Consider the following 23,297-nt stretch of genomic DNA (forward strand, 5'->3'; position numbering starts at 1 on the left):
ACTTTATATTTTATAATGACTGTAATTACTCATGTACATTAATATGTTTTAAATAGAATTACGATTACTGTAGGATATGTGTAGCAGGGCATTCAGTAACTCTTGAAAAGACAAAAATAAAGTGTCAGTGTATTTAATTAGATTTTAACTTTACCAGTTTTTTTTTTTTAAATTAGTATTTCCTCACGTTTTACCACTTATTTTTAGTGACAGTCGATATGCATGGGCTACTGGCGATGAGAGTTTCCCCCCTCCCCTCTCCTCTCCTTTCCCATGCCGTACCACACCCACTCCCCTCCCCCCTTCTCACAGCCACCACGCCCATTTCAGTTGCATTTTTCAAAAAGATTGTGAGCTAGACTTGAGCTGAAAGAGGGGGGTTTCATGACCCTTTAACAATAAATGAGCCTGTAACATATTAAACTGAAACCGCTTTATTAGAAAAGGATAAACTGATTAGGAAAAAAAGGATAAAAATAAATAAAAATTAGGGAACTGCAACAAAGCAGAGAGAACGCACTTTCCTCATCTCCGATCACCTGTGAGGCTGAATAGGATTGGAGAGAAGGAAAAGGACAAAAAGACAACAAGGGAAAGACAAGAGCATTAAGGGTAGCTGTAACATATTTAGCTTAATAAAATAAAATTATCCACTTCGTTGGAGGCATTGTTTGTAGAAATTGAAATACGTGCATTTCTGTAGATTAGAGCGCGCCGCCTGCACGTTGAACGTGATATTACTCCAATGAGGGGGATAAGGGGGCGGATTCAGCGGAATGTTTTGACGAATGTTACGCCACAGCACTTATGATTGCACTGATTTGGCTATATCTGTAAGCAGACAGTCTCAATCAATGTATCAGTATCAATGTACACCATAGATGTAAAGAAAACGAAGTTGCTTGTCAGATTTTCCTAACAAGCAACCATATATTCAGTGTGAATCTACAATTTTCATAGTCATGAAAATAAAGAAAACTCTTTGAATGAGAAGGTGTGTCCAAACTTTTGGTCTGTACTGTACTTGTCTTGTACTGTAAAACACTATATTCTTGCACTTTTTAGATCCTGCATTTCATTAGCTCTGTACTTGTACCTCTGCATAATGACAATAAAGTTGAATCTAATCTTATCCAATCTTAAAAAATAAATAATAATGTTTGATTTGCCCTACATTCTCTGCAGCAATGTAGCCTAACTGTGAGCAAAATAGTTTCTTATTTTGTGATTTGCAGATGAGATTTTACACATTCAATGAAGAATTAGGTGACTACTAAAAAATTATTTTCTCTGTGACTTATAATATAATCAAATGCATGTGTGAATATTCTTTACAAATTACACTTTCACGGGTGCTCACTTTTGCTATAATAATACCTACATAGAACATGGTAATTGTTAGTGAGGTATTCTAGCAGGGCTAGTTCGTCAAGGGTTTTAGCCAGTAAACAGGATGGTGTATCGATCAGGACACAGGAATGAAGACGAGGAGATGTAATTTCTTCAATTAACTGTATTGAGATCCAGCAGTGTTCATCAGAACATTCCAATATCCTGCATTGTCATTATAGTCTGATAAGAAACAAATAAATCACCATTAGGTACTGATTACTATGCAACATAAATAATAAATCCACCCAAATAATACAAATCAGATTCATCAAACATAAAGATATCAATAAGCATTGCTATGTCCCTTTAAACATAATCTACTATTACATAATGAGGATATTATTTCCTTCACATAATAGCTTCACCTCCTAGATCACTGACCAGTTTACCTAAACTATATTAAAAAGGGATTTACAGAAGGAGAAATGGCGACATCCTCTGGCCAGAAAGGCTACTGCACAACAGCGTCTGCAAGTGGTCTCCTGAGCACGATATTAACTCTTCTTAATTCAATGTTATAAACGTTACAACGTAATTTAAACATCAGAAAGCTCACATCAGGTAAATTAGTATTTCCTACAGTATTTTACAGCATAAACATTGTTCTATCGCTATACATCTCACTCATCACGCTGGGCATGGTAATGCATTGTAATTCTACAGTGTAGAAACACGAACACAATGAAGTGACCACTTACTTTTTGTCATGAACTCAACACATAAATATTGGAAGCTGGATCGTTCAGAACAGATAAAGAAAACTACACAACACATGTATGTAGGCTGAACTATGCTGCTGAACTTGAACACTTTCCCGAACTCACTATAACCACACTAACTACCCAGCTAACACAGTTACGTCGTGACGACGTAACTGGACCAGACCATATTCGTTGCAGCGACGTCCCAAATAACGTTCCAGCGACGTAACTTTGTGATTCCCATATCCGTCGTGACGACGTTATAGTGGAACGTCGCTGGAACGTGATGAGTACGTCCCAGCGACCAAACTGTCACGTTATGAGGACGTTACTATAAAGTACCATATTGGTCGCAGCGACGTACCATATAACGTACCAGTGACGTAACTTTGTGATTCCCATATTCGTCGTGGCGACGTTATAGTGGAACGTCGCTGGCACGTGATGAGTACGTCCCAGCGACTAAACTGGCACGTTATGAGGACGTTCCTATAAAGTACCATATTGGTCGCAGCGACGTACCATATAACGTTCCAGTGACGTAACTTTGTGATTCCCATATCCGTCGTGGCGACGTTATAGTGGAACGTCGCTGGAACGTTATGAGAACGTCCTAACGACCAAACTGTCACGTTATGAGGACGTGACATTACAGGATCATATTGGTAATTCATATTTTCACCTCACCATTACCTTGAAATACATAAATAACTAATAAACTCAATCCATCTCTGGTGCAAAAAATAAACCTTATGAAATCTAATTGTAATCTAATTATAGGGGATTCATAGTAAATACATTAATTACATACATGCAATGCAAACAAATACAAAAACATTACATTCTAATATAAAATAGACAAAAACACACTGCATTCATTCACAAATCAACATTTATTCAGCACTACTTTCTACAAATACTAAAGTCAAAACTTTTTGAACATTGCACATGTTCTTTAACCATGCAAAGTGTTACTAAGTCATGAGCACAGAAAACTGAACATCAATTCATAGATTACACAATATAAACAATAGAAAATGTTTGTCTTATTAAGGATGGGGATAGTTAATGACATCAGTGAAAATTATATATAATTATCAGTACATTTATTGATACAACTGTACATAATTTAGTGCAACAAAAAATACATGATAAATAGATATGAAACAATTCAGCAGATACTGCACCGAGATACTGCACAAAGTAAAACTGTTTTCGTGAGCATCGTATATGAGGCTCCTGGTATAAATAGTATAAAAAACGAATTAGTAAATCATGGACATGACTTCTTTTTTTTTCTTGCATGTCATGATCAGGGCTCTGTGCTCACTATCAGAGGATTAACCTAAACAATAAAGCAATTACCAAAGAACCATAATTCTTGAGCTTCTCAGAAAAAAAGAAAGCGTAAAGATATGAAAAATGAACAATATAGAGATTTCTAGCATCTCTCCTGTATTATTTGTCCCACCCGAAAAAACAAAGTTTTTTAAGAAAATGAGCATATCGACTTTCTCAGAAGAATCTGTGATCTGTGATTACTGACTGTGGAGAAGACTCTTTCAGACAGTGCTGAGGAGGCAGAGTTAGGTGCTGGACAGCTGATAGAGAAGAGGAAGAGGGTGTTTCTTACCCCAGCAGCAGAAGACAGGCTCTTCTGAGGGAAGGACAGGAGGCTTGATGCAGTGTTTTGCTGTAGAACAAAGCTCCTTCTCAGCACCTGATCTTCTTCAGAAAAGAGTTCCTCTAGTGTAGAGTCAGACACTCAAATTTCTTGCAAACTGGAATCTTTTAATAACATTTAGCATATTACTGTAGTCATGTTCATTGTTTTTATTGTAACACATGGAAAGTTTATGAGAAAATTATTAAATGTGTTCTTCCTCCTCTTCTTCATCCTGGGCCTGCTGTCAACATCCTTCTCTGAGCTGAAAGGGAGGATCATCTTGTTAATGTTGCTCATGTTCACAACCAGTCAAAATCTGGAATCTTTTCTTTATGGTTTTCAAGAGAAGTCTCTTCTGCTCACCAAGGCTAAATTAATTAATTAATTTGAATAAACTTAAACGTATTTATTGAAATAATTATGAGGCAAAGCTGAATTTTTCAGTAACTTTACTCCAGTCTTCAGTGTCACATGATTTTTTCGTATTCACTGATTTGCTGCTTTTTCATAAACATTGCTGATTATCACAAATCAGTGCATTTACATGCACCTAATCACATTATTGCTCTATGATCAAAGTGTGCATCTGCAGTTAGCTTACTACGGTCATTAGTTCCACTGAACTCTATTGGTAACGAAGGAACTTGTGACCACAGTTGGTTTTAGGGAAACGCACCCCATATTAGAAATGATGGGGAAGAAAACTTAGCATTTCTGGAAAGTCAAATTTTTTCTCCATGATTATTTTATAAAACACAAAGTTCAAAACATTGAAAAAAAAAAGGTAATCTTTTGTAAAATTACAAAAGTCTTCTCTACCAATGGTATTCAATTTTATGCATTCTTGCTATTAGGCCCCCCCTCCCCCAAAAAAATTTAACTGTAGTGTAGACAAAAAGTTTGAGCAGCACAACTGTTTTCAACGCTGATAATAATCAGAAAAATTTATTGAGCAGTAAATCATCATATTAGAATGATTTCTGAAGATCATGTGACACTGAAGACTGGAGTAAATAATGCTGAAAATATAGCTGTGCATTATAGAAATAAATTATACTTTTAAAATATATTTAAAACGTTTGACCAACTGTGTACATTGCTACATTTAAATGAAAACTCAACTTGTAATAAACAAAGCACACATTCTCAAAGAACTTACATTCTGGTGATTACTTCCTTCCCTCACTGCTGTCAGTTCCCTTCAGTCGTTCCCAGACCTCCTTGTTTTTAATCTTTCCCTCAAATCTACAGAAACAAACAAATCATTTTATAGACAATTTGGATAAGTCACGAATTGCAATAGTTATATAACTATAATCACAATACTCAATTATATATATAATTATAAATATATATTGAATAGGCACACAAGTATCAGGATAGTATTGATTTGGCAGATTAGCATATCATCCCAGCCCTAGTTACTACAGTCAAAACAACTCTCTTCAAGAACACACAATAACTGAGATTTAAAACTGTTAAAAGAAAAGGCTCAAAAAATTGCACACATATAATACACAAAATCAATATCTCTTCCCTTGGTGTTTTGAACATTTCTATGAGTAATGCTACACGCTGTGACTCTGTGTTGCGTATTAATCTGCGCACTGGTTGTGTTTAAGCACTGCACACTGTATAGGAGCCATACCTTTTCATATTATAATACATTAGCACAATGAAAGATTATTAAGTCTTTCTTGTTCTGTCCCATCTGCCACGTGTTGCTGCCTTCATTACTGTGAAGAATGAAGAAGAAAGAAATGTATTTTACACACACATACATTATATACACACCCACATATACACACCAACATATACATACATACATACATACATATATATATATATATATACACAGTACAGACCAAAAGTTTGGACACACCTTCTCATTCAAAGAGTTTTCTTTATTTTCATGACTATGAAAATTGTAGATTCACACTGAAGGCATCAAAACTATGAATTAACACATGTGGAATTATATATGGAATTATATACATAACAAAAAAGTGTGAAACAACTGAAAATATGTCATATTCTAGGTTCTTCAAAGTAGCCACCTTTTGCTTTGATTACTGCTTTGCACACTCTTGGCATTCTCTTGATGAGCTTCAAGAGGTAGTCACCTGAAATGGTCTTCCAACAGTCTTGAAGGAGTTCCCCGAGAGATGCTTAGCACTTGTTGGCCCTTTTGCCTTCAGTCTGTGGTCCAGCTCACCCCTAAACCATCTTGATTGGGTTCAGGTCCGGTGACTGTGGAGGCCAGGTCATCTGGCGCAGCACCCCATCACTCTCCTTCTTGCTCAAATAGCCCTTGATGCCTTCAGTGTGACTCTACAATTTTCATAGTCATGAAAATAAAGAAAACTCTTTGAATGAGAAGGTGTGTCCAAACTTTTGGTCTGTAGTGTAAATATATATATATATATATATATATATATATATATATATATATATATATACATACATACATACATACACACACACACGCGCACACACACACACACACACACACTTTTGCACATCCTGTCATACCGGTGACTGGGTGTTGCTGCAATAGACTCATTTTGCAGCATTAAGGTTAACGATTAATCGATTAATTGATCGTTAATTTAAACTACGATCGATCATGGAAATTGGAACCCGTACACAGAAGTATAGAAATTCTATATTGATTTTAAAAAAATCCAAAAAACGACACTGATATCGGATCGGAATTACTGTCTCTTCTCACAGTGACAGCCAATCACATTAGTTTTCTGGTATTGCATGCACTTGATTGGCTTGCGTCTGCGCTAGGGTATTTGCATAAGATGTTCTGACTGGAGGACGGCTGCATTGGCGCTTGAAAAGTCTTCAACTTCTATTTAGAATTAATTTCTAGAATTAATTTCACCATGCTTGACGTCACTCCATTTAAAAGTAAACGAGAAGCGTTGACGCCCCGTGTGATAGGGCGTTATATGTCTGGATACCGCTGCACAAATCTATCAACAACGAGAAATGTAGTTCCAGCACGGCCTTACATCCAGAACAGCAGAATGGTCAGGATGACCTGAAACACATAACCAACTGAAATCAATTTAAAAGTATTTAGTCTTGCCTGAGTGATGCTGAAACAACCAGGTTTAGTTTTTCACCCAGGAGAAACTGCTTCCTGTGGAACAGTCTCCATGAAGAATGATCTCTTGATCCTGGATCCTTGCTGCCATCCACGCAGAGATGATTTGGAGGATATGTGGTTGTGTCTAAAGGGTAATGAATCAATGTTACAAGAATACTGATAGCAGCACTATTGATCCTGTAGCTTATGTAAATGTTTTCAGTACCGAACAAGTCAGGAACCAAATTAGTACCAGTTCTTGAAACCCATCTCTACTTGTAATAGTTGTCTTGTTGCTGCTGCCCAGACTGTCTGTTCCCCTGATGATAAATATATGTGTTCATTTTAAAGCAATAAATAATACATTTAAATTACTAGGTGCTAACAAATATATTTCCTTATAAGGAACTCACTGAATCATTGACTCAACTGGTGGCAGTAAGGACCTGTTTTTATACAGTCTATGGTAAAGACCTAAAAAAAAGTTAACAAATTGTTTACTTTTTGTGAACCGAAAGTATCAGATCAATTTGAGAATTAAACTAGCATTAAAAAGCATGCATGTGAAAAATGCCATCAACACCAATAATGAACAGATGACAGAATTTACAAGCCTGCCACTTGAGGGAGAAAAGGGGAAATTATTAATCCCGCATAACGTTACACTGAACATGATTTCGGCAGCCTCGGTCTAATTAACGTTAAACTTTATACAGCGGTTTATATTCAAGTTCACAGAATGGCTAGCATGAGCATCATCAAGCTCGAGCGGCAGGCATTCAAACAAACTAATTAACGTTACTACGGTTAAAAATTGAATAATTAGAAAGTGAATACTGTATAGTTTATAGTGTTAAATTTCAAATAATTTAAAACAGGTAAGGTTATATTCGATTTTAACAGTTAACGTTACCTTAGACCACCTCTGAGACTGCTTTTGAGCTAATTAACCAAACAGAGTATTTATTTATTAAATTGAAAGAGAAAACCTACAAAAATACAAAACACTACTCCTCTTTGATGGCATTTAACGTTATATCAGTTAAAATATATGAATAAAAGTAGATTTATAGGACTTACCTTTCCTCCGTGTCTGTCCGCTGGAAGTTGACCGTTACAAAATGACGGGCACGCGCACGTCGCGCACTTCACTCAGAAAGTGACGTGCGCTGCTAGTTTAAGGTTTAAATGTTCATTTGTCCCGTACTCTCTTTCATTAACAAACATTATCACCATTTGCTAAGTAAATTGTTTATTTTATTTTATTGTTCTTAAACTGATGGCATATATATATATAAAATTATTTTAACATGCTTGATTAATTTTTTTGTATATTTCCCAAAGAATATGCTGTTCAAATAGTATCTTAATAATAATAATACATCTAGTGCAATAATATTAAAAGTTATCTGAAGACCAGCTGACCACGTCGCTACAACGTCCCCAATGGGACTAACTAGCGACGTCTTTTGAGGACGTGCCCACGACGTTTCTGGGAAGTTAGCCAAGATTTCAAAAAATGGAACTTTATCACGACGTCCTCACAACGTTAGCATAAAGTAATGTCGCGCTGACCAAATGACGACTAACTGGCGACGTCCTCACAACGTTCTGTGTTTGCTGGGTACACACTTCCTCCCCGTAATCACCGAAGAAGAGTCTTAAAGCGGCAGGCACCCAGAAACGTCAGAGCCTTTTATACAGTAATAGTCAATCATCCAAGCAAAAGTAGAAAGATCAGTGTTGTGTACTGTAGGTACATCTGTCCAGGCCCACATCTGATGTCTTGATATCTTTAACTGGGGATCCCAGAACACCTGCAATAAAAATAGGACAGTTCAAAATCCCTCATTTTAGCCCATTACAAAGTATCTCATCTGGTACAAAGTATTACAAAGTATCATCCCATGTTCAATTTAAGTTTAAGTTTAGACAATATTTGTGGCATAAAAAAAATATTTTAACTCAATTAACATTTAACATGCTATTTTGTGAAAAGACCAGTGACTGTGTCATGTATTCTTGTACATGTAATTTTCATACATAAATTTCATAATTTTCAGATTAATGGTTATATATATATATATATATATATATATATTTATTTATATATAAATTGCATTTACAAACCTTATTTGGATAAATACAATGAAAATCTTGAAAATCTTGAATCATTTTTACATATGGAAGCCTTTCAGGGATGTGCTGAGTAGAATATTTGGTTTCCTGTTCCTCCCTAAAATCAAAAGAAAAGACATTGACAGCACACATCCATTTTCTTTCTCACTTGTTTACCTTTACCTAAACCATTAGCAAGTATTTACAAGGATACTTGCAGAGGCATGCATTTTGACAATTTCATGTGAGTGTTTCATTTAAGGCACAAATATAGACGTGGAAGTGAACAGAATCCAGTATTCACATGCATCTGCGTGGCTCTCCCCGTGTCTACACCGGAACCATCGTGAAAAAATACTATAGCACCCATTATAATTGGTGATAATGTATAGATGTGGCACGGCATGGCATTATACAACAAATCCCCTGCTGCTGCATTTTATTTATGACAAAATGACACAAAGTTCAAGTGATTTGCAATGATTTGCAACAAACTTTAGCTGTGGAGGTGTGGAGGTGTCACATCCGGTAGACACTTTGTCATGTGTGTGTGTTCAAATAAAACAATCAATATAAATATAATGATCAGTAGGCTATACTAAACATCGTACATCCCGCGATGTGACAATCGTTTAATTGTTGACCCACTGAAACACGTTCAGCTTTTATAAGTAAAAAGTATTTAGCAGTAAAATTATACATACATACCTTTGAGTGGAATACTGTACTGCATGATCTCGGTTTCATTGGCGAACACAGCAAAACTGACCTATAGACATAAAATAAAATATATTAACGACCACAATATCCTGTTGTCATAATATTTCAATGAATTAATATGACTAAGCTTATGACTAAGCTTTATCACTGGTTATATCATTATATTACATCATTATATTATATCATTATATTTGTAGCCTACCTCGTTTAACTGTTTATTTAGCCTACAGGCGTTCAATGATTTTAAAATGTTAACCTACAATCTTTTCAATACAGAAAGCCAAGAGTTCTCATCCACCTCAGATTCCAATACACTTGAATTTTACTTGAACAGCAATTTAGGTTATTTTTTACATGTCATATATTCTGTAACATTACATAAATCATATTTTAAAATAATTTCAATAAACATATAGTTATACTTGGCTTAACAACTCAAATTCTTAACAACTTGCAACAATCTCTTAACAACAATGTGCAAACAATAATGCACATTTATCAGTATATTAAGAATAATTTAGATACATTTGTCTATATACAGATTAGTTATTATTGATTCCTAAGCTGAGAGCTTACCATTCCCTAATAAACAACTCGAATTACTTAAGCAAATCAAAACAGTCAGAACAATAAAACAGATTATAAGATTTGTGAAACAATCAAAGAACTCATTATCGTCTGCCACATCCTCCCTCTTGGTCTGGAGCATAACGCAGCCATCTTTTGACAGTCTCCGAAAACACCGTCACGTCTTTACATTGCAGTGAATTTCGCAATGCACCTGAAACAATAAGGAACCAAATTAAACTTACATGACATGCAGGGGACATAGTTGCAGAATTTTGTGTCTTATGTCTTTTCTTCACACTTATATAATTTAGATATTTTTCTTTCAAAACCTGGTACCTTTTGTTTATTGGTGCAGTTAATGCAAGCTTATACTTCGGGGACGTTGAATACTTAAATCTGATTGGTTGGCGATTATTCTGGAACGTGCAATTATTTTCTGGGAAACGCACGGCAAACGTAGTTAAACATAGTTAACAGTAATAACGGTCACGCAGTTTGCATAAAACTGACAAACTTATCAGTTAGCATATATAGTGTAGCAACTTAAAGGATACACATGGCATTTCTCACTAACGGCGCCGTTTAGAGACGCTGCAACAGAAGATTGTTTAGAGACGCACAGAGGTAAGCTCTCTCTCCTTCTCTCTCTGTCGCTCTCGCTCTCTTTCTAATAACTGCATTAGAATGCAATCAACGGCTAAAACCTCTGTTACCAGCTTTAAAATTAAGTTTTGGAACCAGCAAAAGAGGCATTGGATGAAATGCGGAAGAAATAGTCCTACTCACAATATCGATTTAAGTACAAAAACCTGACAAATCCCTAAATGTATCATCAGATCGATGCCTTGAGGGGTGGTAACCGTAGTATAAGTGCAATAACTGACTCAGGACCGTTGAATTATAAAAAAAAAAAATAATGTGTCGTGCCCATTACACCTAGCATTATTTTTGCATTATTATTCTAATAATTCAATTAGGCTATTCCTTACATATACTGTAAGTCAATTATTCCTTACATATACATACCATATTTTACATGGTATATGCATTTGCAATTCCACTCTGATCCCCTCAAAAACCGTTACGATTCTCAAAAGTTAATATTAAGAGCCAAATTTGCTGAAAAAATGTGGTGGTCATAAATAAAATAAATTGTACTTGAAGAGCACAAGACAAAATTCTCTCAAAAAGTTCACCAGGAGAAGGTTTGGAGATCCCAGGTCTACTGAAAATTTAAACTCTTAAACATAGTATGAAAAGCCCTTTTAATGAATCAGGTGCTAATCTGTTACTTACGGAACATTATTTTTTGAAGATTAGAGGTTTCAAAGCTGCTCTTCTGTCCACGTCCAGCCCAATTAATGACGCTAGTCTGTTTGTAAGCATGTGGCTCAGCATTCTCCGGACAGTGTCCTCCAATTTATGACCACCCAGAAGCGATAGCTGGCGAATCTAATAAAATAGAGGTCAGTATTCATATAAATGCCCTACAAAATTCGCATAAAACCAGACTAGTTGCTGCTGATTTCCTGGGTTTTTCACATACATCTCTATCTAGAATGTACTCAGATTGGTGCCAAAAACACTTATAGACCCCTTAATCGCATACATCACAGTGACGTCAACGCTCTAGCTGGAGGCAAAACCTAAGGCAGAACTCATAGCAGGGGCACTAAAAGTTTGAGGTTTTGACTTTAAAATTTCTTCTCGTTGTGTTTTTGACTGCCAGAATAGAAGGAAAAGCACTCTGTTACAAAACTAAAGTTTTACCAGATCCCGGCAGACATTCCTTCACAGAAATCAATAAGACAATTGTGGTTGAATTAGATCTGAAACAACTAATTGATTTAATAGATTAAAATAAATTATTAAAATAGTTGTCAACTAATTTAGTCATCGATTAGTTGCTAACCAAATTTTATTTGTCATAAGCAGCTCATTTTGTGCATATAAATCTGCGGTGACCAAAGTGTGGCAGTAGTGAGCCACCGCAGGGTTGTATTCAGCCAGTACAGCAGTAGAAGTAGCGAATAGCCAATAGCTTTGTGCGGGATGTTAAACTACTTTAGGAGCTCTAGGGACTGCCATGGTGAAAACATTATTTGAAATCTCCTTGTGAAATTTACTAGAGTATGGATCAGTGTTTGGACTGCAGAAGAGTTTGACAAAGGATTACTAACACATAATAAAACAAAACTCCAGGTATATTTTTGATGAGGATATGACAATGCAAAATGGTTAAAATCTCTAAAAAGTCTATGTTGAATGATAAAAACCCTTTGTTAATAATTTAATTGGAAAAAATGGGCAAAACTAAAATATTAGTAAATAAATATTAATCATAAAAATAATCGACAATCAATTATCAAAATAATCGTTAGTTGCAGCCCTAGGTTGAATGCAATTCGGCATACAGATTGGATGGAGATGATCATAAATAATACTCGTGTTTGCAGTGCAGGCTTCATATCAGGTAAAATAATCTATGCATATGAACTGGTGTGTTGGTTTTATCTAGTAAATCAGCAAGTTTCTGTTTTATAGGTGAAAAGTCGCCAACCTTCAGCGCACTAGCTAGTTTAAATGTTAAACAAACATACAGTGATAGATGTGTGCTATCCTTTGAATGGTCTTTCAAAATAATACACATTGCTAATCATAGTTAGCCCAGCGATAGGTTACATTAGAAAATAAGCCTTGACAAAATTCCCCAAACCACCCAAAAGTAATTCATATGGCCGTATGGCATACAGATCAGTTAGCCTGCTTCCATCCGCGAGAGTTAATTTACAAAAATAGCCATCACGGTCCCGCAGAGTCAGTGACTGTACATATTCGGACAGTTCCGAACCTTCTTCTGCATCCATGTTTAATAAATCACTCCCAAAAAGTGCTAGCTTACGCTTATCAACATTGCACCCACGCCTCTTTTTGCCTCCAGCTAAGCCCCGCCCACCCGGAATCGTTGCAATGTTTACAAACTTTTAAGGGGCCTATAGGTGTTAGAAGTCACAAGAGAATGGCCTGACTGGTTGTAACTGAAAAAATCTATAGAGTAACTCAGAAAAAAATTGCATAACAGAATGCTATTCTTAGATGCTGGTTGGTGCTATTTGGTGTCATAAGGGAAACCTAAATCTGGCCACAAGATTTTTAAATCATCTAGTGTGTCCCGGGCTTAAGGCAAGTGAAAATTATTTGTAATAACATTACAAGACATACTAATCTGTTTTTTTCAGCCTCATCTTCCAACAACCTCTCAAGAGCATCAACATTTTCCAATGACTGCAATGGTAGTGACGTGCTGCATTCTAAGTCATCTGTTATGGGTACAGATGCTCCCTGTAGTTTTTGCAACATTGACCTCTGTTCTTTAAGCTCCGTTTTGATTTCTATTAAAGCCTTCAGAATGCTCCGCTTAAAAGGAGACAACTCTGAAAAGAAAGTAAATAAATGAATGCATATTTAAAGAGACGGGAACTCAAAAAGCCTTTAAACTCATTAATTAAATTAAAGCCTTTAAGAATAATTAAGTGGTTTACTGTTTAAATTAAAACATGAATAAATAATTTATGTTTTTGATTATTACCATTGATAGGCTCATTCTCTGGTCCTTGTTGTACTTGGTGCGCTCTACATGGATTTTCTAAAGAAAACACCACAACAGTTTTTCCATATACTTGAAATTCATCTGTAAATCATTTCATCTTTAACAGCTTAGCACTCTGAAAAACATACCTCCCGAAAAGAGGCCTGAGTCTGCTGGACTGGAAGTGTGGTTTATGTATCTCTCTTAAAAAAAAAAAAAAAAATTAAACAAGTAACATTTAGTTAACAACACAGTTGTAACAACACAGTTAATGGGAGCAGGAAAAGTTACGATGGACATCGAGATTTTACACTTACTTTTTATCCTGTTTCAGTCCCACCTAAAAATATTTTGCCTTTCAAATGAAAATTGGCCATGAAATTTAAAAAGGTGTAGTCTAGATGATCTATTTAAATTTTTTTAAGCAAAAACTCATGGACCGTTAAAAAGGGCATTTTAAAAAAGGTGTGTTCATTACCATTGACCAATTCATTCAGTGTTCCCTGATGTGTTCCGTAACGAACGTCCTGGTTTACTCCGTGGTGAGTGTCCTGGTGTGCGATCTGGTATGCTCCCTGGTGAGCTCCGTAACGAACGTCCTGGTGTGCTCCGTGGTGTGTATCCTGGTATGCTCCCTGCTGTGCTCCGTAACGAACGTCCTGGTGTGCTCCGTAGTGTGTATCCTGGTGTGCTCCCTGCTGTGCTCCATAGGATGTATCCTGGTGTGCTCCATGGTGTTTGTCCTGGTGTGCTCCGTAGCCTGTGCAGATAGCTAATTTGAAAAACTGCGAGACTAAGATTGACATTTTATATAAATTGTACCACATTTTATTTTTATAATGAAAACCACTGAAAGTGGTATAATTCAGCTTACTGTGAAAAACTGTAAAAGAGGCAAGATATTTTTTTCATAACAATATTGAAACACATACCAAGTGAAATGTGACTTGAGACAGCTGGAATGGAGTCAAAATTCATGTGACTTTCTGTGATAAATATGAATCAGTGAAATTATGAGCAGGGTACCTACACATTTTCCATTTCAAAATTCTATAATTTTTAAGAGTCAAATTTCCAAACCTCTTTGTAGATTTTCAGACCATATTTAACAATTATCAGCTTGATAATGTATATGTGATATCATATGTAATGTTAAATATGTAGATTTCTAAAAAAATTTATAGTCATTTACAAAAACTGATCTTGCATTGTTGCTTCAACACTTGTTGACATGTAACATTAATTTTGATTGTTCTGGGTTTCTTTAGACAGGCAGGGTAGAGTGTTGCATGAAGCTTGTTCGAGTAATTGTAAGGTAAGTGAGGTGAGAGTAAATTTCATTCATCATTAATAAGGGTACTAAAGGCAAGGCAAGGCAAGTTTATTTATATAGCACATAAATTCTTACACAATGGTAATTCGAAGTGCTTTACACTAAAGCAATTATAAGTAAGCTTACTAATAAAGCAAAGATTCATGAATAAGGTTTTGACATGCTCTTTCATTGATTATGGCAAAAATAATAATAACGATTATTTTGGTCAGTATTGTAATCGCGATTTTTTAACACGATTGAGTAGGCCAATAATAATAATAATAATAAAGTTTCTTGTGCAGGTTATTTATGATGAAGTGATTTAGAGCGTGCTCCATATATATTTAAGTGCATTTTTACCATGGCAGTCAGAATTGGTCTGTCTTGGGGCCTGATTTGCAGCAACATTCATGTCTAAAAAAAAATATATATATATCAGAATTCGAAGATAGAGAGACTGAATAGTGCTATTATTGCTACTATTATTAAACATTATTAAACTCTTATTAAACACAATTATTAAAATGAATAATAATTAAAATAACTTATTAATTAAATTAATAATTAATAAAAAACAGTTCAATGATTTAACATTTTAATGATTACCTGGAAAATCAATTAAGGGGACAGGTGCTAGACACATTTTTTTTGGTGCCACATCATCCTGGTCAGATTCATTATCCATAAAATCCATGAAGCATGAATTGGGCCTGTGAAGTTCATAACAACTCTTAACATTTATATTACTTCTCAGTAGGACAACACTTATACACAGATTTAGTATTTATCATTAGGTTAACCTCTTCTTCCTTTTGGTTATTTTGTCCTGGCCCTCTTCATCAGATGTTATTTCAGATGTATGGAGATCAGAATCCACATACTTTTTAAGCAACTTTTGTGCTTTCTCTAGGGTTTCTAATAAAGGTAATAGATGATCGATAATAAGATAAGATATATATATATATATATATTCAACAAAGCATGTATAGTATCAGAGCATTGAGATAATAAAAATGCAATTATTTGCGTCCCATTCTTACCACACTTTTTGAGAAGTCGAACAGGCTCAAAGAGTTTCCATCCGTCCTGTACGGATTCTTTTTTCTTTACTGCTGCCTTTAATTTTGGTTGGTTGTAATTGGGCCAATAACATTTTTGTTGGCCGGGGCCACCCCTGAAAGCTCATTGGCCACCCCTGTGGCCACCCAAGAAATGGAAGCTTTAGCCTAAGTTCTGCCAGGAAGACTCAATCACTTCGTCATTAATTACCTTCATCATTATCCAATCACGTCTTTATACTCCTGTATAAAAGATCGTACTTACACATGTTTGAGTTCGCAGATGCCAACGCGACAACAACCACAGATTCCGACGGGATTGTACTTGCTCAAGCTGTTGTGTTTATTCATCTCCTTGCTGTAATTAAGTTCGTGCCCCGCAAACTATCTAGAGTTTGACGTTCCTCTAAGATGCACACGAGATCGTTGGCTTAGCTCCGTGTGGCGGCGATCATCTGCAGTCGTTTGTGTTGGATGATTTACAAGCTTTTCTCGGCAGAGGATGTGAACATTGGCGGAGTTCCGTGTGCTTCCAGGCCAGGGTTGCCAGGTTCTCAAAACCGCCAGTTACTACTATTAAAAAAAAAAAAAAAAAATAGCCCAATCGCGTTCAAAAGGGATTTATCGGTAGAATTCACATTATAGGGGCTATATATAACACTATTGGGGTCACCTCAAACCCAGGACAGAAAAGGCATCCCACAAAAAAAAAAAAAAAAAAAAAAAAACGGTCTTGGCAACGCTGGTGCTTTCCGAGATGTCGCGTCAGTGCTGCTTGGGTCTCAACACCTGAAAAGACTTTGGTCTCAATCAACAAATATTCATCTGTACGCTCAAGTGAACCTGCACGAATGAAGTCTCTCCGGACCAGCAGACAGAATTAAGGCTGCCGGTCTCTTCGGCATCTCGCCTCCATCACTTCACAAGTTCTACAGCATTATAAGTATCATTTCGTTCTATGCACTTGCGGCGCCTGGGCATTAATTTATTCTCTGCAAGGATTTATACTTACACGTTCAATAAAGCACCGGGCGTTTCGTGCTTGTTTATCTAGCAGACTTGCACAGCATAATTAAGATGTTGATCATAGTGCATGCAATTTTCTGAATAACTTCTTCGTAATGAGGCACTTTAAGGTTAATCATAAACGCTACAGTCTTTATACTGATAAAGATTTTTCGCATTTCTTAATAAAAAAAAAAAAAAAAAAAAAAAAAGCTCCGTCTAGCACACTTGAGATTCGCTGTTTTAATCCTATGCTTTAATATTTGTTTATTCAGTCTTTCGTTTGCGTTATTCCTGAAAAGTTCATACTCTAATGGGATTCTATGGTTGCAGATGCAGGGAACCGCTGCTCTCACCTCATCTTTACATGGCTTACTCTTGGGCTAGCGAATTATGAACACTGGATCTACCAAGCTGAAGCGTATGGACCCTTCTTTTGAGTCGTAGGTAAGATTCGGCTCAATGCTCAGTCAGCACCCAGCTAACACAGTTACGTTGTGACGACGTAACTGGACCAGACCATATTCGTTGCAGCGACGTCCCAAATAACGTTCCAGCGACGTAACTTTGTGATTCCCATATCCGTCGTGGCGACGTTATAGTGGAACGTCGCTGGAACGTGAGGAGTACGTCCCAGCGACCGAACTGGCACGTTATGAGAACGTTACTATAAAGTACCATATTGGTCGCAGCGACGTACCATATAACGTTCCAGTGACGTAACTTTGTGATTCCCATATCCGTCGTGGCGACGCTATAGTTGAACGTCGCTGGAACGTGATGAGTACGTCCTACCGACCAAACTGGCACGTTATGAGGACGTGACATTACAGGATCATATTGGTAATTCATATTTTCACCTCACCATTACCTTGAAATACATAAAGAACTAATAAACTCAATCCATCTCTGGTGCAAAAAATAAACCTTATGAAATCTAATTGTAATCTAATTATAGGGGATTCATAGTTAATACATTAATTACATACATGCAATGCAAACAAATACAAAAACATTACATTCTAATATAAAATGGACAAAAACACACTGCATTCATTCACAAATCAATATTTATTCAGCACTACTTTGTATAAAAACATTTTGAACATCGCACCTGTTCTTTAACCATGCAAAATGTTACTAAGTTATGAGCACAGAAAACTAAACACATCAATTCATAGATTACACAATATAAACAATAGAAAATGTTTGTCTTAAAGATGGGGAGATGGTTAATGACGTTATTAGTGAAAATTAAAAATAATTATCAGTAAACTTATTGATACAACATAATTTAGTGCAACAAAAAATACATGATAAATAGATATGAAACAATTCAGCAGATACTGCACCGAGATACTGCACAAAGTAAAACTGTGAGCGTCGTATATGAGGCTCCTGGTATAAATGTCTGGTGGTGATGTGCTTTAATTACACGACATGCAGGAAAAAATTTAGGCTAATTCATGCGCACGATTTTCTATTTCATTCCCTCGATTTGCTAAAACGTGTACACTATTTATACATCAAGAGAACGAATTAGTAAATTGTGCATACGATTTAGCAAATCAATGAAATGTAAAAGTAATCGTGCACGTTTTAGTACATAGAGGGAATGAATTAGTAAATCATGGACATGATTTCTTTCTTTTTCTTGCATGTCATGATCAGGGCTCTGTGCTCACTATCAGAGGATAAAACTAAACAATATAACAATTACCAAAGAACCATAATTTTTGAGCTTCTCAGAAGAAAAACATTCATAAAGCGTAAAGATATGAAAAATGAACAATATAGAGATTTCTAGCATCTCTCCTGTATTATTTGTCCCACCCGAAAAAACTAATTTTTCTCAGAAGAATCTGTGATCTGTGATTACTGACTGTGGAGAAGACTCTTTCAGACAGTGCTGAGGAGGCAGAGTTAGGTGCTGGACAGCCGATAGAGAAGAGGAAGATGGTGTTTCTTACCCCAGCAGCAGAAGACAGGCTCTTCTGAGGGAAGGACATGAGGCTTGATGCAGTGTTGTGCTGTAGAACAAGGCTTCTTCTCAGCACCTGATCTTCTTCAGAAAAGAGTTCCTCTAGTGTAGAGACAGACACTCAGACTTCTTGCAAACTGGAATCTTTTAATAACATTTAGCATATTATTGTAGTCATGTTCATTGTTTTTATTATAACTAATGGCAAGCTTATAGAAAATTGTTAAACGTGTTCTTCCTCCTCCTCTTCATCCTGGAATCTTTTCTTTATGGTTTTCAAGAGAAGTCTCTTCTACTCACCAAGGCTAGATTAATTTGATTAAAAAAAAAAAAGAAAACAGAAAGAAAGAAATAACAGTTTTCATACTCTTTTTTTGAATATACTTAAATTTATTGAAATAATTATGAGGCAAAGCTGAATTTTTCAGTAACTTTACTCCAGTCTTCAGTGTCACATGATCTTTTTCATATACTGATTTGCTGATCAGGAAACATTGCTGATTATCACAAATCAGTGCATTTACATGCACCTAATCGCATTATTGGCGCTATGATCAAAGTGTACATCTGCTCATGACATACATGATGTAAATCACATCTGCAGTTAGCTTACTACGGTCATTAGTTCCACTGAACTCTATTGGTAAAGAAGGAACTTGTGACCAAAGTTGGTTTTAGGGAAACGCACCGCATATTAGAAATGATGGGGAAGAAAACTTAGCATTTCTGGAAAGTTGAATTTTTTCTTCATGATTACTTTATGAAACACAAAGTTCAAAACATTGAAAAAAAGGTAATCTTTTGTAAAATTACAAAAGTCTTCTCTACCACTGGTTTTCAATTTTATGCATTCTTGCTATTAGCCACCCCCCCCCCCCCAAATAAAATAAATAAATAAAATAAATAATAAATAAATATAACTGTAGTGTAGACAAAATGTTTGGGCAGCACAACTGTTTTCAACACTGATAATAATCAGAAAAATGTATTGAGCAGTAAATGATCATATTCGAATGATTTCTGAAGATCATGTGACACTGAAGACTGGAGTAATTAATGCTGAAAATATAGCTGTGCATTATAGAAATAAATTAAACTTTTAAAATATATTTAAAACTTTTGACTCACTGTGTACATTGCCACATTTAAATGAAAACTCAACTTGTAATAATGCACACATTCTCAAAGAACTTACATTCTGGTGATAACTTCCTTCCCTCACTGCTGTCAGATCCCTTCAGTCGTTCCCAGACCTCCTTGTTTTTAATCTTTCCCTCAAATCTACAGAAACAAACATCATTTTACAGACAATTTGGATAAGTCACGAATTGCAATAGTTATATAACTATAATCACAATGCTAAATTATATATATATATATATATATATATATATATATATATATATATATATAAAATTATAAATATATATTGAATCGGCACACAAGTATCGGGATAGTATTGAATTGGCAGATTAGCGTATCATCCCAGCCCTAGTTACTACAGTCAAAACAATGAAACTCTCTTCAAGAGCGCACAATAACTGATATTTAAAACTGTTAAAAGAAAAGGCTCAAAATATTGCACACATATTTTACACAACAATATCTCTTCCTTTGGTGTTTTGAACATTTCTGTGAGTAATGCTACACGCTGTGACTCTGTGTTGCTTCAAGTGCATCATTCTGCACTGGTTGTGTTTACGCGATGCACGCTGTATAGGAGCCATTCCCTTTCGTATTATAATACATTAGCACAATGAAAGATTCTTGTTCTGTCCCATCTACCACATGTTGCTGCCTTCATTACTGTGCTATGAATTTAAAAGAAATGTATTTTACACACACATACATTATACACACACACACACACACACACACACACACATATATATATATATATAGACGGTTTCAACGGCAACAACATAAACAAACGTTACTGCGCATGCGCGCTTTTGTGGACCTAACCTAACCGGTAGTCTTCCAAATAGAATCAATAACAACAGCCAAGTCCCTCTAGAGTAGATATTTTTTGATAACAAACAAAAAATGTTTGCTGCGTGGATCAGGCGGACTTGATGAAAATGCAAATTCATTCTTTGCCAGCAGGAGATGTTTTAAAGCATAGACATAAAGTTGAGGTTTCCCCAGTAACAGCTGTAAACAAAGCAGAGCTACGCTCACACGCTGCTTTATCAGGCATATAACATGCAAGTCTTCCTTCAGAAATACAGCGATATAAAAACACCTGTGCCTCTTTTTGATATTTAAACATATAAATGTTAGGAATTATTAAACGTGCAGTACATAACGTTACTCATGTTTATTTAACGAAGCCTTTTTGAAAATCGATCAGTTTTAAAATTGTGGCGAGTCTCCAAAAATAAATAAATGTATGGGAAACATATCCCGCAGCACAACCACCTGAGCCCAACTTCAGTTTACTCATCACCTTGCCTTTAACTGTGTTTGTAGAAGGCACTGCAGCCAGACCGATATACACAACACAGACTGGAAGTTAACTTAGGTCCAGGCGCGTGCATCCGATGAAACCGTCTAATATATATATATATATATATATATATATATATATATTAGGGGTGTAACGGTTCACAAAATTCACGGTTCGGTTCGATACGATACACTGATGTCACGGTTCGGTTCGGTTCGGTTCGATACGTTTTAGATATACAGCAAAATGTAAAAACATCTCAACTTTTCAGAATGCCGCAAGCGCACCGCGGGTCATGTGACAAGAACCAACCAATCAGCTTCATCCTTTCCCGTAACAAGGTTGAGAGCTCAGCCAAGATGAAGGAACAGCTGATCATAGTTGTATATGGATTGCAATTTTGAAATAAATTTAGTAGCAGAGCTACTGCAAGCGATTTTTAGAGCAGGAAATCTATTTATCCTTCGCTGAAATTTCCGCGTCTCATGGAGAGAGCACGTCATTGTTGCTTAGCAAAGACAGACGCCTCATGAGCGAGCCCGAGCGCTTCTGCCCGAGCGCTCTCTTGCCATCACCATTATAGCTTAAAGGGAATCCAAAGTGCACCCAAACACCAGACCTGTTGGTTATTGGAGGATCTTCTAATTTCTAGTCTGTTAAACGCATTGGCTATTTTGCAACGAGCCTTCAGCGCGTACTTAGTGAGCGAGCGCCTGCTGAGTAGCCTAACATAAACATATAAGATGGTGTTTTTTTCTTCTTCGGGAGTGTCAGGGGCGTTGCCTGTTACGTTGTTTGGGTTATTGGGCTACCTTGTTGAACGCATATCATTATATTTCTATCTCTCTCTCTTTTTTTTTTTTTCCAAATATAATTAATTACTCCAACGAACCGTTCGGTATACATAATGCGTACCGCGTACCGAACCGAAAGCGTCGTACCGAACGGTTCAATACGAATACGCGTATCGTTACACCCCTAATATATATATATATATATATCAGTTTGAGACCAAAGGTTTGGACACACCTTCTCATTTAAAGAGTTTTCTTTATTTTCATGACTATGAAAATTGTAGATTCACACTGAAGGCATCACAACTATGAATTAACACATGTGGAATTATATATGGAATTATATACATAACAAAAAAAGTGTGAAACAACTGAAAATGTCATATTGTAGGTTCTTCTTTTGCTTTGATTACTGCTTTGCACACTCTTGGCTTTCTCTTGATGAGCTTCAAGAGATAGTCACCTGAAATGGTCTTCCAACAGTCTTGAAGGAGTTCCCCGAGAGATGCTTAGCACTTGTTGGCCCTTTGTCCTTCTGTCTGCGGTCCAGCTCACCCCTAAACCATCTCGATTGGGTTCAGGTCCGGTGACTGTGGAGGCCAGGTCATCATCACTCTCCTTCTTGGCCAAATAGCCCTTGATGCCTTCAGTGTGACTCTACAATTTTCATAGTCATGAAAATAAAGAAAACTCTTTGAATGAGAAGGTGTGTCCAAACTTTTGGTCTTTACTGTAAAATATATATATTTACAGTTTTATATATATATATATTATATTATATATAAGGTTAACGATTAATCGATTATTTGTTCATTAATTTAAACAACGATCGATCATGG

General features: G+C 36.1%; 3 long non-coding RNA genes across 5 annotated transcripts in view; all 3 read right to left on the reverse strand.

The window, feature by feature from the left end:
- Positions 1 to 23,297, reverse strand: part of LOC127953492 (uncharacterized) — a 34,746-nt gene that overhangs the window by 7,007 nt on the left and 4,442 nt on the right. The gene's annotated exons all lie outside the window — the stretch shown is intronic.
- On the reverse strand, positions 1,401 to 23,187 carry LOC127953457 (uncharacterized). 2 transcript variants are annotated; one of them, XR_008153182.1, is made up of 5 exons: positions 22,922 to 23,187; positions 5,408 to 5,495; positions 4,919 to 5,004; positions 2,091 to 4,021; positions 1,401 to 1,572 (listed from the first exon to the last, which is right to left on the reverse strand). It is a non-coding gene; the product is annotated as an uncharacterized LOC127953457 (long non-coding RNA). The 2 variants fall into 2 exon arrangements; XR_008153181.1 differs by lacking the exon at positions 22,922 to 23,187 and adding an exon at positions 5,883 to 6,090.
- Positions 6,860 to 8,497, reverse strand: LOC127953459 (uncharacterized). The gene is made up of 3 exons (XR_008153185.1): positions 7,273 to 8,497; positions 7,086 to 7,179; positions 6,860 to 7,004 (listed from the first exon to the last, which is right to left on the reverse strand). It is a non-coding gene; the product is annotated as an uncharacterized LOC127953459 (long non-coding RNA).

The sequence above is a fragment of the Carassius gibelio genome, chromosome B3 (genome assembly GCF_023724105.1).
Source record: "Carassius gibelio isolate Cgi1373 ecotype wild population from Czech Republic chromosome B3, carGib1.2-hapl.c, whole genome shotgun sequence".
NCBI classification, from domain to species: Eukaryota; Metazoa; Chordata; class Actinopteri; order Cypriniformes; family Cyprinidae; genus Carassius; species Carassius gibelio.